The 12,243-nt window shown below is 42.8% G+C and overlaps 1 protein-coding gene across 10 annotated transcripts in view; it reads left to right on the top strand.

Moving 5' to 3' along the window:
* CELF4 (CUGBP Elav-like family member 4) overlaps nucleotides 1-12,243 on the top strand; it is a 712,910-nt gene that overhangs the window by 271,798 nt on the left and 428,869 nt on the right. The gene's annotated exons all lie outside the window — the stretch shown is intronic.

The raw sequence follows: 12,243 nt of genomic DNA, 5'->3' as shown, positions 1-12,243 counted from the left end.
AGGGATATATACTGTCTTGAGAGATGATGAGCTGGGAGGTGCTATCACTTGCTGCAGATATAATCCCAATGGGATGGAAAACTCTAAGTAGAAGGATTAGTTCCTTAGTGCCGAGGCATCTCCTTGCATTGTCTATTTTGGGGGAAAGTCCCTCCCTTTTAAGTTTTAGCATAGGGCTCTGTAGTTCGTTCTTTCACAAGGTCTAAGCTAACTTATGGCTTGTGCTTACAAATAATCTTCATGCGTCTTCCTGGACTGAGTGTATCTGCAGGACAGTGCTGTTGCTTCTCCCTTGTCCCTGGACTTTCTCTGCCAGATGGAGGTGTCTGATGTGGTCCACTAAGCAACAACTGAAGTCCCAGAGCAGGAAAGACAACATGGTGCTGTGTAGGGTTTCTAGTGAAGGCTCTTTAGCTGAAGAATCCTATTGAACTGGTCCCTACCTCACAACAGCCCTGAGGTCCTTCCTCTGTGTGACCCCGGGGATGCCCACTGCCCATGACAGGGTGTAGAATTCCAAAGGTAACTCACATCCATCTCTATCCACTCTTCTCATAGACCCTCATCCCCAATGCTGAGTGTTTGACCCCTTTCCAACCCTGGCTCCAAGCTCTACAGCAGCCTCCTCCTGCCCTGCTCCTGCCTTTGGGCAAGAGCAGTGAGAGCCGGGAACCCAGCACAGGCCCTTCTTAGCAATGCAGAGCGTTACGACGGGGTCAACCAGACTGGCTCTTGTGTATTGTTTTATAAATACATCCTCCAGTCACCAGGTCAGCCGCATAAAGACTTCTTTCTGAAATATGGGAGCCTGACAAGTGCTTAGCAGACGGCCCGACATCCTGAATCCGGTCTCTGCGAGATTCTCCTCTCAGCAGCGCCGGCACACGCTGTTCTGATGGTGCGGTGCCAAGTGACTTCTGGGTCAGTGCTGATCTTTGGAAATAAGTCTCAGTGGGGGATTGATGACAGAGTTCTTCTGACCTGAGGGAAATCGGTAGGAGGAAGGCACCAGACGTGGAGTTGGTCTGCAGGGGGGGGAGAGGGGAAGGGGGGGTGGGGGAGGATGGAAGACAAGCGACTTGAATATTAAATCCTCTTGAGCCAGGGAGCACGGTGAGGCAGCCGAGCCTTTAACTCTCTTCCTCACAGGCTGTTTTCCAGGGAAGGAAAACAGCTTTAATCTGCTAGAAGAATCCCAATTTGTGTTTGAAAGCATATGTTTGCGCTGGGAATCCAGCAAACGGCACTGCAGTGCTTAACTAGTAGGTCAATGCTGTGGACTGGGAATTCAGCTCTGCCTTCAGTGTGGAGAGTTTATCTACACAGATTTACGCCGTCGTGGTGGTAACGAGGAGCAGCATTTGCATGGCGAAGGCCCGGAGGACGCTGACTTTCCATAAGGCTTACCCAGAGCTGCCCCTTGCTCTGAAAGGCGGTGGGGTTTGCAGGAGCCACTCTGCCTCTTGCTGCCTTTACTGGGGAACTGCTCTTGCCCAAAACGAGGGACTATCCTTCTGTCTCGCCTGAGGACACGGGCTGGATTCAGCTCTAACATTAAAGAGCTATTGGTCGAACAGGTGAAACAGCCCAATGGCAACACTAGCAGCTGTACCCTCAGGCAGGAGCCCACACTCCCTCCTCTCAAAACTACTGAGGGTATGTAGATTAAAGTCTCGGGGGTCTTTTTGTTATGACAGATCTGGGTCTTGCACAGTTTGTTGCTGAAGACCTGTGGTATCCTCAGGAGGGAATAGCACACAACGGCTTCTGGAATGGGACGCTGTGTGCGTATGCTATAAGTGAACAAATGCTGTAATCGTGGTGCACAGAGCAAGTTCATCCTTCATCCCCCTGCTTCTTCCCTGCCCCTGATGTGGTCTCTGAAGAATTGCCCTCTTTCCTACAAACCAGAGCAATTCTTTTACCCCAGTTTCTCATTTGGATCGGAATGGCTCTACAAATGCTTTCTCCAAATGGAGAAACAAGAAATGGAAGGGTTTAATCTAAGGTGTGAATAATGTTAGGCTAACCAACAACACAACCTCCCTGATGACTTTATTGTTTATTTTCATCTAGGATCATTTCAGTATAGTCACTTAGGGGCAGCGTCATTTGTGACAATAAGCAAAAGTTTACATAGGGTATTTTTAACAAGAAGGCAAAACCTATTTAAAAAAAAGAAAAAAGCCAAAAACATTATTAATTATATCATTGTATCTTCACTTTTGAAAGAAAAAGCTGAAATTGTGCTTCCCCCCACATCCTATGTGAGAACACAGTTCATCACTATATGCATAAGAATAGTAAAGTAGTATCTCTTTATTACTCCTCTACTCTCTAAATAATCCCTAACTTTGTCCCATAATATTATCCTTTATATTTAAAAGTGTGGGTATGGGAGCAGATTCTCAGCATTTCCATAAAAATTGTACAGGCAGGTACAATCTGCTGCAGGCAAGACAAGGAATAAGTTTTTCTTTCATTTTTTATCTGATTTACCCAGCTATTTCTCTGCATAAGATGAAACAAGGCCGGAGTTTCCTTCACCTCTTATAGTATGGAGCAAATATACATCACCTAAAAGAGTTTGTGGCCATCTTCAGCTTTTCCTCTCTTGAACACTCCCTGAGTACGTGCTGGGGAAGACCTCTGGGGGAAACATCATCCTCTGGTGGGAGCGAGATTTGCACTGTTGCTTGGTTGCTTCAGCAGAGGCAGAAAGCAGAACATCAGAGATGGAGTAAAATGTTATGTCTGAAATCTAAAGTTATGCTGTTGTATCTCTCTTGGCAAGACCTCTCCACAGAGGTCAGGGCAGTTGTGTTACTTTGGGATACTTGGAAGACAAAATTGTAGTTTAGGCTTCAAGTAACTGATGACTTCACATCTAGCATACCAAATCTCCTTAACTGCACAGTGGGTTTTCAAGATTCCAGGCCAAGTCTCATGATATCGTGGGAATACATTGGTTGACAGCTGGGGAGAGAGGATTAATCCCAAGGCTTGAAGGCCTGGTGGTGTCTACTCCTGAACTTATTAATCAGACTTGGAGTTACTTCTGTTTGACATTAGGAAAGGTGCACTGAGTCTTAATCGGTGGCTTCTCACTCCATCCCATAATGGGAGAACAAGGAGTGACTTGGTGAAATTAATGGCTGGTAAATTTAGAATAAATAAAAAGGACCACTTTGCCGTGTGCCAGTCCCCTGTGGGATTTACAGCCACGGGAGGTCATCGAGACAAATACTGTGGCTGTATTATTAAAACAGGCTAGATAATTTTATTACCATTAATAACATTTACAGTTATGTAAGCTGAGATAATGAGGCTAATCAAATCTCATGCTTCAGGGCGTAAACTGATTGCCTGCAGGGGTCAGGAAGAAGTTTCTTTTTCCCCACATGCAGCACTGCACAACTGGCTAAGTGCCGTGCACGTGGACATCGCCTTTGCTGGGACACTGGCGCATTGGCTACCAGTGGAGTGGGTGACTAAGCCCAGCATCATGGCAGTCTCACGATCCACGCCTTGCTGCCATCTCCTCTTCCTCCGTGTGTCCTTGCTGCCTTGGATGCTGACCCCACCTCTCCCCTTCCTTCCCTGAGCATCCTCTGAATCCTTACCCTGTGCCCCAAGCTCCTGTCACTGTCTCCACCTCCCTCTTTCCATGCTCTCTACACTTCCACACCTCCTGCACCACCCACACCTTGCACCCAAGCCCCTCTTCGGAGCTCTGCTGCAAACTCCAACATGCTGGCTGGGAGCCCAGGCTAATAAGCCTGGATAAATTTGTCTGAGTGTGTCCAAAGCTGACCCTTCGTGGAGCAAGAAAATGTGTTTTTGTAGGGTCTGGGGTTCATGGCACAGGTTGTGAACCCATGCTATTTCCTGTAGTTTCTTTGAAGCTTTATTTTAATGACTCAGTGTATTCCCTGGTAACATTCAGCATCCTCTGCTGAAAAGTTTTTCATAAGCAACCTCATGAAAGTCAGGGCATATTCACTGAATATCCAGCAAAAAATGTTTATTTCTTGGTGCACAGAGAGACTCTGAGGAGAAAGGAGAGGTGATAAGTAGACAAGGAAGTGCTTTTGGATGTCTCTTCTCGGGAACAGGTGAAAATAACAGTCAGAAAGGAGAAGCGAGGGAGAAAGTGGCATCTAAGTCACATGCAGTGTTTTGGATCTGCAGTGATTACTCATGCAGATATCTGGGCTGGCGTCTGACAGGCAGATGAACGGGCTTTGAGCTTGCAGAGCTGTGAGTAGATAATATCAAACTCCAGGTGAAGAGGTTTGAGGTCTTCACTGCATTGTTATCAATTTTGCCAAAGCACCTTGGTGCCTCATAGCCCCAGGGACAGCTCTTCCTTCCCTGTTGCAGGCAGAGAGCGAAGTGATGGGCTCGAGGCCTAGGGCTGACTGTGGCCAGAGCTGCTTCTGCAGCACGATGGTCCAAAGTCTTCAGCTGCCCAATGCCATGAGTAGTTATCAGTCCTATCTTCTCACAAATTCAGTGACAGTCACTTGTTCCTCTGATTTTCACTTGAAATGCAGAAACCGGCCAGGTGAGAAAGACTGCTAGGAAAGGACTTTTATAAAGCATGTTTGCTCCTGCTCCCTGAGTTGAGATAACTCCAGGGCAAACGCTGGAAGTTGCAGCTTCTTTTCTGTGAGCAAAGCTGATGCACTTGCTCTTCTCAGACAGAAGAATCATGATACTTTTTTGTCCTTAAACATCCTTCTCCATTAACTCAATCTGGTGGGGAAGCCACCCCATGCTAAATCCCTCACTCAAGTTTTGCCCCTGAAAGTGCATGAGAGACAACAGTGAAAACCACATTTTCCTCTTCAACCATGGGCACAAACCCCTCACCTCCAGGATTCATATTCACCTCAAACCAAATTGGGAAGCTGCCAGGCTTCGTTCAACCCTGTCCTTGACGTAGCAGAACAACCTGTCGTGTGCACTTTGAAAGGGTCTCTAATATAGGCACAACACGGGGGTGACCTCGTCACTGAGAAAGCCTCTTACTGAACTGCTATTTATTAATGTAGACAGATGCAGAATGCACCTTCCAATACCCCTTTCTAGCTGAATGCACTGAAAATTACTAGTGCTTTATGTAACTCCATTGGGGGCCACTGAAATTTCAGTTTTGCAATTAGCTGCTATAATACATATAAATAAAAATATATTATAGGGATGGATTTTTTTTTCCCTTCTCCTCTTTTAATTAATCCTTGTCCCCTTAGCTTTCTCTTGCTCACCTGCCTCCACTGCTTGCGTAGCACATTGCCCTCTTGTCTGGAGGCACTCAAGTTATGCGGTGGTGCTGCCGGTCCACAAAAATGTCAATTCCCAGAATCATTTGCTGGGACAGGAGATGTGAGACACCTTCTTCTGAAAGGGAGTGATGATCCTAGACATTATTATCGCTTGCCTGATAGCATACTTTTCTTCCTCCTGTCCAGGAGTATCTTTGGGACAGAAATTTTTATGACAGCCCATATACCTTGGAGTATTTTGTGGAAGATCACCCTGTGAGAAACAACTATTTCATTCTGTATCTAAAGTTTCCCAATTAAAAGAGATATGAGGTTCAATCTTGATGCAGTGGCGCTAATTCTCAAATATTTTAAAACTAAGTTTGGTTGGAAGAGGCCTTGATTTAAATTTATGGTCCCCTTTCACATGTGAAATGGTAGATACAGGATTTTGTACACTAAAAATTGGGCTGGAAAGTAGCAGGGCTTGCATTAGAATTAGGAACTGAGAGAGAGCTGGAGGGGAAGGCTACTGTCTCTTAATAGAAAAGGAAAAAAGTTGTTTCATAGAGCTAGGGTAGACTAGAGACTTACCATAAGCAGCAGTAGGGTGTAATTGCCCCACTGCAAGTCCTAGGTCAGCACGCTAAACTGCTCTTCGCAACGATGGTGTTTACTCCAATTTTCAGCTCCATTCGTGCAAATACACTAAAGGTTGCACTGTTACAGCCATCCTGGTGGCTGCTGAACGATAACCTTCCTCCCCCTGTCCTCCCCAGGACAGAAAATACTCTTCACACCCAACCACAGTGAAAGCTCTTTTTCTTACAAAACTATCTTTTGAGAAGTTCACTGGAAGATTAAGCACCTCCTTCTGCTTCCACCCTCCCCTCTTTATATTTTTATCGCTCTGGATGGCCCAACCTTTCCCTCTTAAAGCTGTGCTCGGTGGTAATATAAAACCCAGACGAAAGCACAGAAGCACCGAAGACAGCAGCCAAGTTAGAATTTAGGTTGCGTCCTCTGAGCTCTTTCTCGGAATACTGCAGGCTTAATTTGTTGTTAGAGCATCTCCCATATTTATAATAATACCCTCTATTAAACAACATGCCGTTAGCCATAATTTCCTGTGTGATTTACATATTTATTATTTTTATTTTTATACATATACAGAGGGTGATTTTGTCTCTCAGAATCTACCGCTCTCAGATGGCTGTGGTTGTTGCATTTTAATATTTTTTTTTCCATCCTTTACCAAGTGATTAGAGACAGATTGCAGTTTTTTTCATTGCTACTTTTTTTGTTAGGGTGGCCTGGCTAAAGATGGGTAGAGTGAAAATGGGTGCAATGCAGTAAACCTGGAATCGACACAAGGAACCCAGAAGGTCTGCTAGGTTCTTGCCTCATTAAGAACTCCATATCTGCTCACTGACTAACCTTGCAAATGAGTTCACGCTCAGTAAAGGAAATTGATTACTTTCCATTGCAATTAACATCTGGTCCTGGGTCAGATCATTAGGATAATTTGTTATAGAAAAAACCAAAGAAGCTAGCTACAGGGTAATAAAGTTTCTTCTGGACCCAATTAAAGATGCATTCTCTGGTTATTTTGCAGGACATCAGCCATCTCTTGGGGGTATTACCAGGGAGAAGGAAGCATACGGAGTGGACAATAGGTGGTGGAACGCCATATATGAAAAAGAGATGTCAGGGGAATCATTTACTCCTGCCTCTAGGAAATGCGCATTCTCAGCTCCCATTTGCAGTCTGAGTTTCAGAAATGATGTATGACATCTATTTGGTGAGGAATGCAGGGCTGAAGGGTTAGCAGGGACTGTGAATCTCCAGGGATTCTGTTCAGAGGAGGCTATGTTCCAGTTTCGGACAGGTTCGTTGATTAAAAATAAATAAATAAATAAAAATCTCCCTTTGAATTTCACATCCCTGTCTATTCTGAGACTGGTAAAGATGTTGAGTTTCACCAGCAGAGTTTTCCCAATTTGAAATGAAACTCTGAATCCTGCCCAAGAACTAATAAATGGTTTGCTTGTATCTGAGGCCAGCTCTTTTATATCAAACTCAGAAGGCTCAATACAAGAGCCAAATTTCAGCTCCGTGTGTTGATCAGGAGGGGGAAAAAAAAAATAAAAATCCACCTAACAAACCTAGTTTCCATTCATTTTCTTGCAACAACAGGCTTGCGTGGCTCTAGGGAAAACATTTTAGGAACTGTGCTGTAGTTAGAAATAGAACCAATGCTGTTCATATTCCTAGCAGCACACGCTTTTGTAACAGACCCATTGGTGTCTATGACTTCGTGGTGTTTGTTATGCTTCTTTCTGCGGCCACTTAGAATTTCTTGGTGACAGGGAGGCTTGAAAAATAGGTCTTTCTGTGGCACAAATGCTGTCCCCTACCACTGAGTTCAAGGAGAATCTTCATCAACAGTGGAATGGCTAAATAATGTCGTTCTAATTATACATCCAAAACTAGGCAGTGACACACCAGAGCAGGACAGGAATTGTTTCTTCCCATTGGAGGAGAGGTTTTGAGATTTCTTTTTATATAATATTTTCCATTCCAGATGTGATGGGAAGTAAAATTGGGAAAAAATGTGGCAAATAAACTGTTTAGAAAATCATAGTAGATCAGCTGAATGTATTTTAATATCATGATTTTAAACTGTTTAACTTGCTTTTTATCTTACTATATTTATTAGTCCTTTAGGTATGAACTGCAATTTCAAAGCAAAAAGTAATTTTCTAGTGACATTTACCCAACACTTCCTGTCTTGAAATCATTGAATCATGATTATTTTGAAATTATAGACATGTGGGAGTTTTATTATTTTTGTTGTTGGGGTTTTTTCCCCTTCCAATTTTCTCCGCACAGATGGGTAGGTTTTCTTTTTTAGCAGAATCTTCTTGCAAGCATTTCCAGCTCTTTCTGACCAACAAAACCCCAAAAAGTAATGAAAGGAAAAATCAGATCACCAATCTAATAATTACCCAATGGGAGAATATAATGTTGAACTATAAGACTCTGTAATATGCCACTCTTTTTATTTACTTAGTTATTGTAATAAATAAGCAAACTCTCAACCATAAAATAGGAACCAATCTTCAAATTCTTCCTGAAAATTTGTGCCGGATATCACTGATGGTTAGAATACTTTGGGTTGATCTCATTGCAGCACAGGATATGAGAGAGCAGAGCCCAGCTGAGTGCTTAGGTAGGTCTCAAGTGATGCATAGACTTCATGATGGCTCGGTGCAGGAGATGTAAATATTGGACTCCAGTGGAGTCGAAGCATCTTGCTGATAATTCATATGGCTACAGATCTATAAACCTGCTGGTTCTCATGCACCTTTGCCACAACTATCCATGTTAATGGGAATGGGAAATGAAGCATATATTTTTCTAGTAATGGATAAACATCAGGAGGTCCAGGGAGTTTGAATTCTTATTAGAGAAGACTACTCTACTTGTGAAAAGCCCTTCCAAGTCTGGAGGAGTTTAGATCTAGATTTACTGAATGCTTTGTAGCTAGTACCTGTCTTTCTGATGGGTTGGATCTCAGGTTTCAAAGCTCTGAAAGCTGGAAGAGGCTTGCATTTTTGAGATCTGGCTCTGGATTTCAATGTTGCTGTCTAACATCAGTGACTGCCACGATTACCTTATATTTCATATATTGTTCCAAGATCAGCCTGTGCCTATGGTCAGTCGTGGTGAAAGCTCAGTCTCAGCACAGTGAAATAGTCTAACGTAAGTAGTTTTCAAGCACGTCAGATGTCAGATCTATTCTTTTAAATAAACTGTGGCATTGGGGCAGATGGTAGCCAAACTATCTAGGCAGGAATACATAGACGTAGACATTGCATGATATAAGCACCTATATCTCTAAACTTCTGCCCATGGACAAGAGTTAGCACTTGAAAGATGATTCTCATACTAAAGCAGATATCTAAAAGGGGGTAACCTTCTCATCCTGAAAAGTCCTGTTTTCCTCTATTACCTCTAAAGGAAGTCTAAAGTTACCAGCAGAAAAAAATTATATAAGGTTAAAGGGCAAAGTTGAACGCTACCCAAAAAGACTGGTACACCTGAAATATGTAGGTCTTCATCTGAACAACTGACTTGAGGTTGCCTTTACAGTCTGTGGGTAGGTAGACAGGACAGTTACTGAAGTTTGGGTCACAGTTCATCTCAACCCAAAGCGGACACTTGCATTTCACCATGTGAATAGAGAAAAGAGATTTCCACTGATTAGGGGAAGAGCTTAGAGACCTACCTTCCACATACCTAACTTAAGTATCAGGTATCTTACCCAAGAGAATTAAAAAGCTTGGCTAATTTCATTGGAAAGTGAGGTTGTATTTTAATCCCCCACTGGAAGGAGGAGTGGGTGAAGTTCCTCTTTCAGAGGGATTTTAACATGGGTGGCCTAAGAAGGCTTGTAAATGAGCTTAGTTTTATCACTATCTTGGTAATTCCTCAATAAATAAAATTAATGAGTTCCATTGTCGTCCACATCCCCACCAAAGAGGATTCAGACAATTCTCCTATCTCTGGAGCCACTCTAGGAGTCTTACTCCTCATCTGCTTTCTGATGATATTTTCTTTTAAAGAAAGGTCCATTTAATATGTTCCTCCCCAAAAAGTATTTGCAATTAATTCTTATCAAGGGCAACAGCTGATTTGTAAGATTACTTCTAAATTGGTAATTAATTAACCTATTACCAAAGGAGGGAGGGGTGCCCTGGTTGTCAGGAGGTTAGAGCTGATAAGTGATGAATGGTTGGGTTATATCAGGACCTTGGCTCCCCTCTCTGATCAGTTTGGATGTTACCTAACCATGCATTATATTCGAACATGAATCACAGCTCCTCAGTCTTTATATTTCCTAAGCCAAAGCCTGACACACAGAATTATGGGTAGATCTCATTTATTATTGCTTAATTAAAGGCTCAATGCACAAAGAGACGCCTCTCACTTCACTTTAGCTAGCCAGCAAGATCATAATTGTACTGATGTCGAGGCCAGCTTTCTAAGTAGCTATTGGAAGTCACAGTGAGGAAGATCTGAGCTATTCTGTAGGGAATTCTATACAACAAAAGTTACATTCATAATTTTTAATTAAGAAATTACTTTTTTTTTTCTTTTTTTTTTTTTCCATTGGGCCGCACCATTGATTCCTTCTCATTTCTCACATGTTTCCAAAGTGGAACATTACAAGTAACAAGGAACAATTAGTTATTTATTCTAGTTGTTGGTTTGTTTTTTTTCTCACTAAACAAAAAAGTTTTTAAAAACATTTGTTTTGACCCAAATGATATCTTTTATCCCTGCTAGCACAACAGCTGTATGCTCCCTCAGCACAATAGAAATAAATATTTCAATTTACCTATGATATATCATTAAATGTTTTAGATTAAAATATTTTTCGTTATTGAGTTAGAGCTGTTTATAATAAAAAAATTCATAATGGCAGGTTTGCAAGACTCAACTGTAAAACATCTGCAAAAATAATCCAATTCTTCTGTTTCACTGTCTGCCTTTTTAGTTAAAATAATTTTCCCCAGGTGAAAAAGGTTCAAAGGAATATTGGTGTATTTAGCCTCCCGTTGCTCTCTGGAAGAAGTTCCACAGGTTTGCAAGGTGACAGACAAGGTGTAAGGATGAAAATGATCAAACTGCATTTTTCTGGCAGAATCTTTCTCCTCTAAGATGACATAAGAGCTAGATAATACATGACCTATCCTTAGGGGAGTGTGCCAGAGCTGAGAATGGAAGTGAAAAAAAATTATTTTTGACTTAACAAACTCAACCTGGAAGCGTTATGAGAAAGACAGAGAGAGAAAATAAAATATGGAAACCCCAGATGGCATTTTATACAGAGTCACTTTCCTGACTGTGAGTGTGTTTTAAGGAATTGTCCTGCACTCTGGGATGTCATAAATCCAACTTGATATAGCGCCGCGCTGCCTGGATGCTGTCTGAAAACTTGCATCTTCGGCTTTTGTTTGTTTGTTTAAGGCTGGGGTTTGGGTTTGTTTTCCACCATAAAGAAACAGAAAGATTTTGTGTGCGAAGAGTGCAGGCAGCAAGCATTCTCTCCTTGATTCCCCGACTCTGCTATGCTCCCTGATAAGTGAGATATCTCCGTAATGTGCAAATAATGAGAGGCCAATTATGCCCGAGGAAGGAGGGCAAGGGATAGGGGTCTGATGAATAGTAAGCAAGACTGACTTACATGGAAATCAAGGCGAAAGCTGCTTTCAGCTTTAGAAGTTATTCACTAGCGCTGCCAAGTGTGGCCAGCTGTCCCGGTGCGAGGCATCGTTACAGCAATGCCATGGGAGGCAGGCTCTGCTCAGACAGGCAGACCTAGCAGGGATGAAAGGTGCTTGTTGCCTGCAAGCACAAGTGGAGAGCAGCACCACGATCCCAGAGGCTCCTGGCATTCCCCTGCTGTCCGTCCCTGAGGGACGCGTTTTGGTCTGGCACATACTGCAGGCAAACTTACTGCCTGGGGTGCGAACCTGTCCACAACTCGGGAAGCTGCTGGGAGAAAAAGGTGGCGGTTTCCCACGTCCTTGAGCTTATCAGTTTTTCATCCTGCTCCCCCCGCCACAGTGAAGGCTCTCGCTGGCTACAAACAATTCTCCATCCCACCAAAGCCTTTTCCTCAGGTTTAAAATTGTAGAAATGTGCTTCTTTCTGTGTGTGGGTGTGTACGTATATGAGTGGATGAATACGGATGTATATAGAGTTACAGCTCCATACATTTGTACATATGAATATGTACAAATATATTGAGAGGCAACAACTTCGTTCCATGATTTCTCTTTTGCTACCCAAAGAGAAGATATTAAGAAGAATATGCACTGAAAAATAAATAAATTGATAGAGTGCTTGAAAGAAAAGGTGGAAGCTGTCTGTGAGAGACTGCAGTACTTAGTCTTAAGCTGAGACA

The sequence above is a fragment of the Chroicocephalus ridibundus genome, chromosome Z, assembly GCF_963924245.1.
Source record: "Chroicocephalus ridibundus chromosome Z, bChrRid1.1, whole genome shotgun sequence".
In the NCBI taxonomy this organism is placed as follows: domain Eukaryota; kingdom Metazoa; phylum Chordata; class Aves; order Charadriiformes; family Laridae; genus Chroicocephalus; species Chroicocephalus ridibundus.
This window is presented reverse-complemented; position numbering and strand designations above follow the sequence as displayed.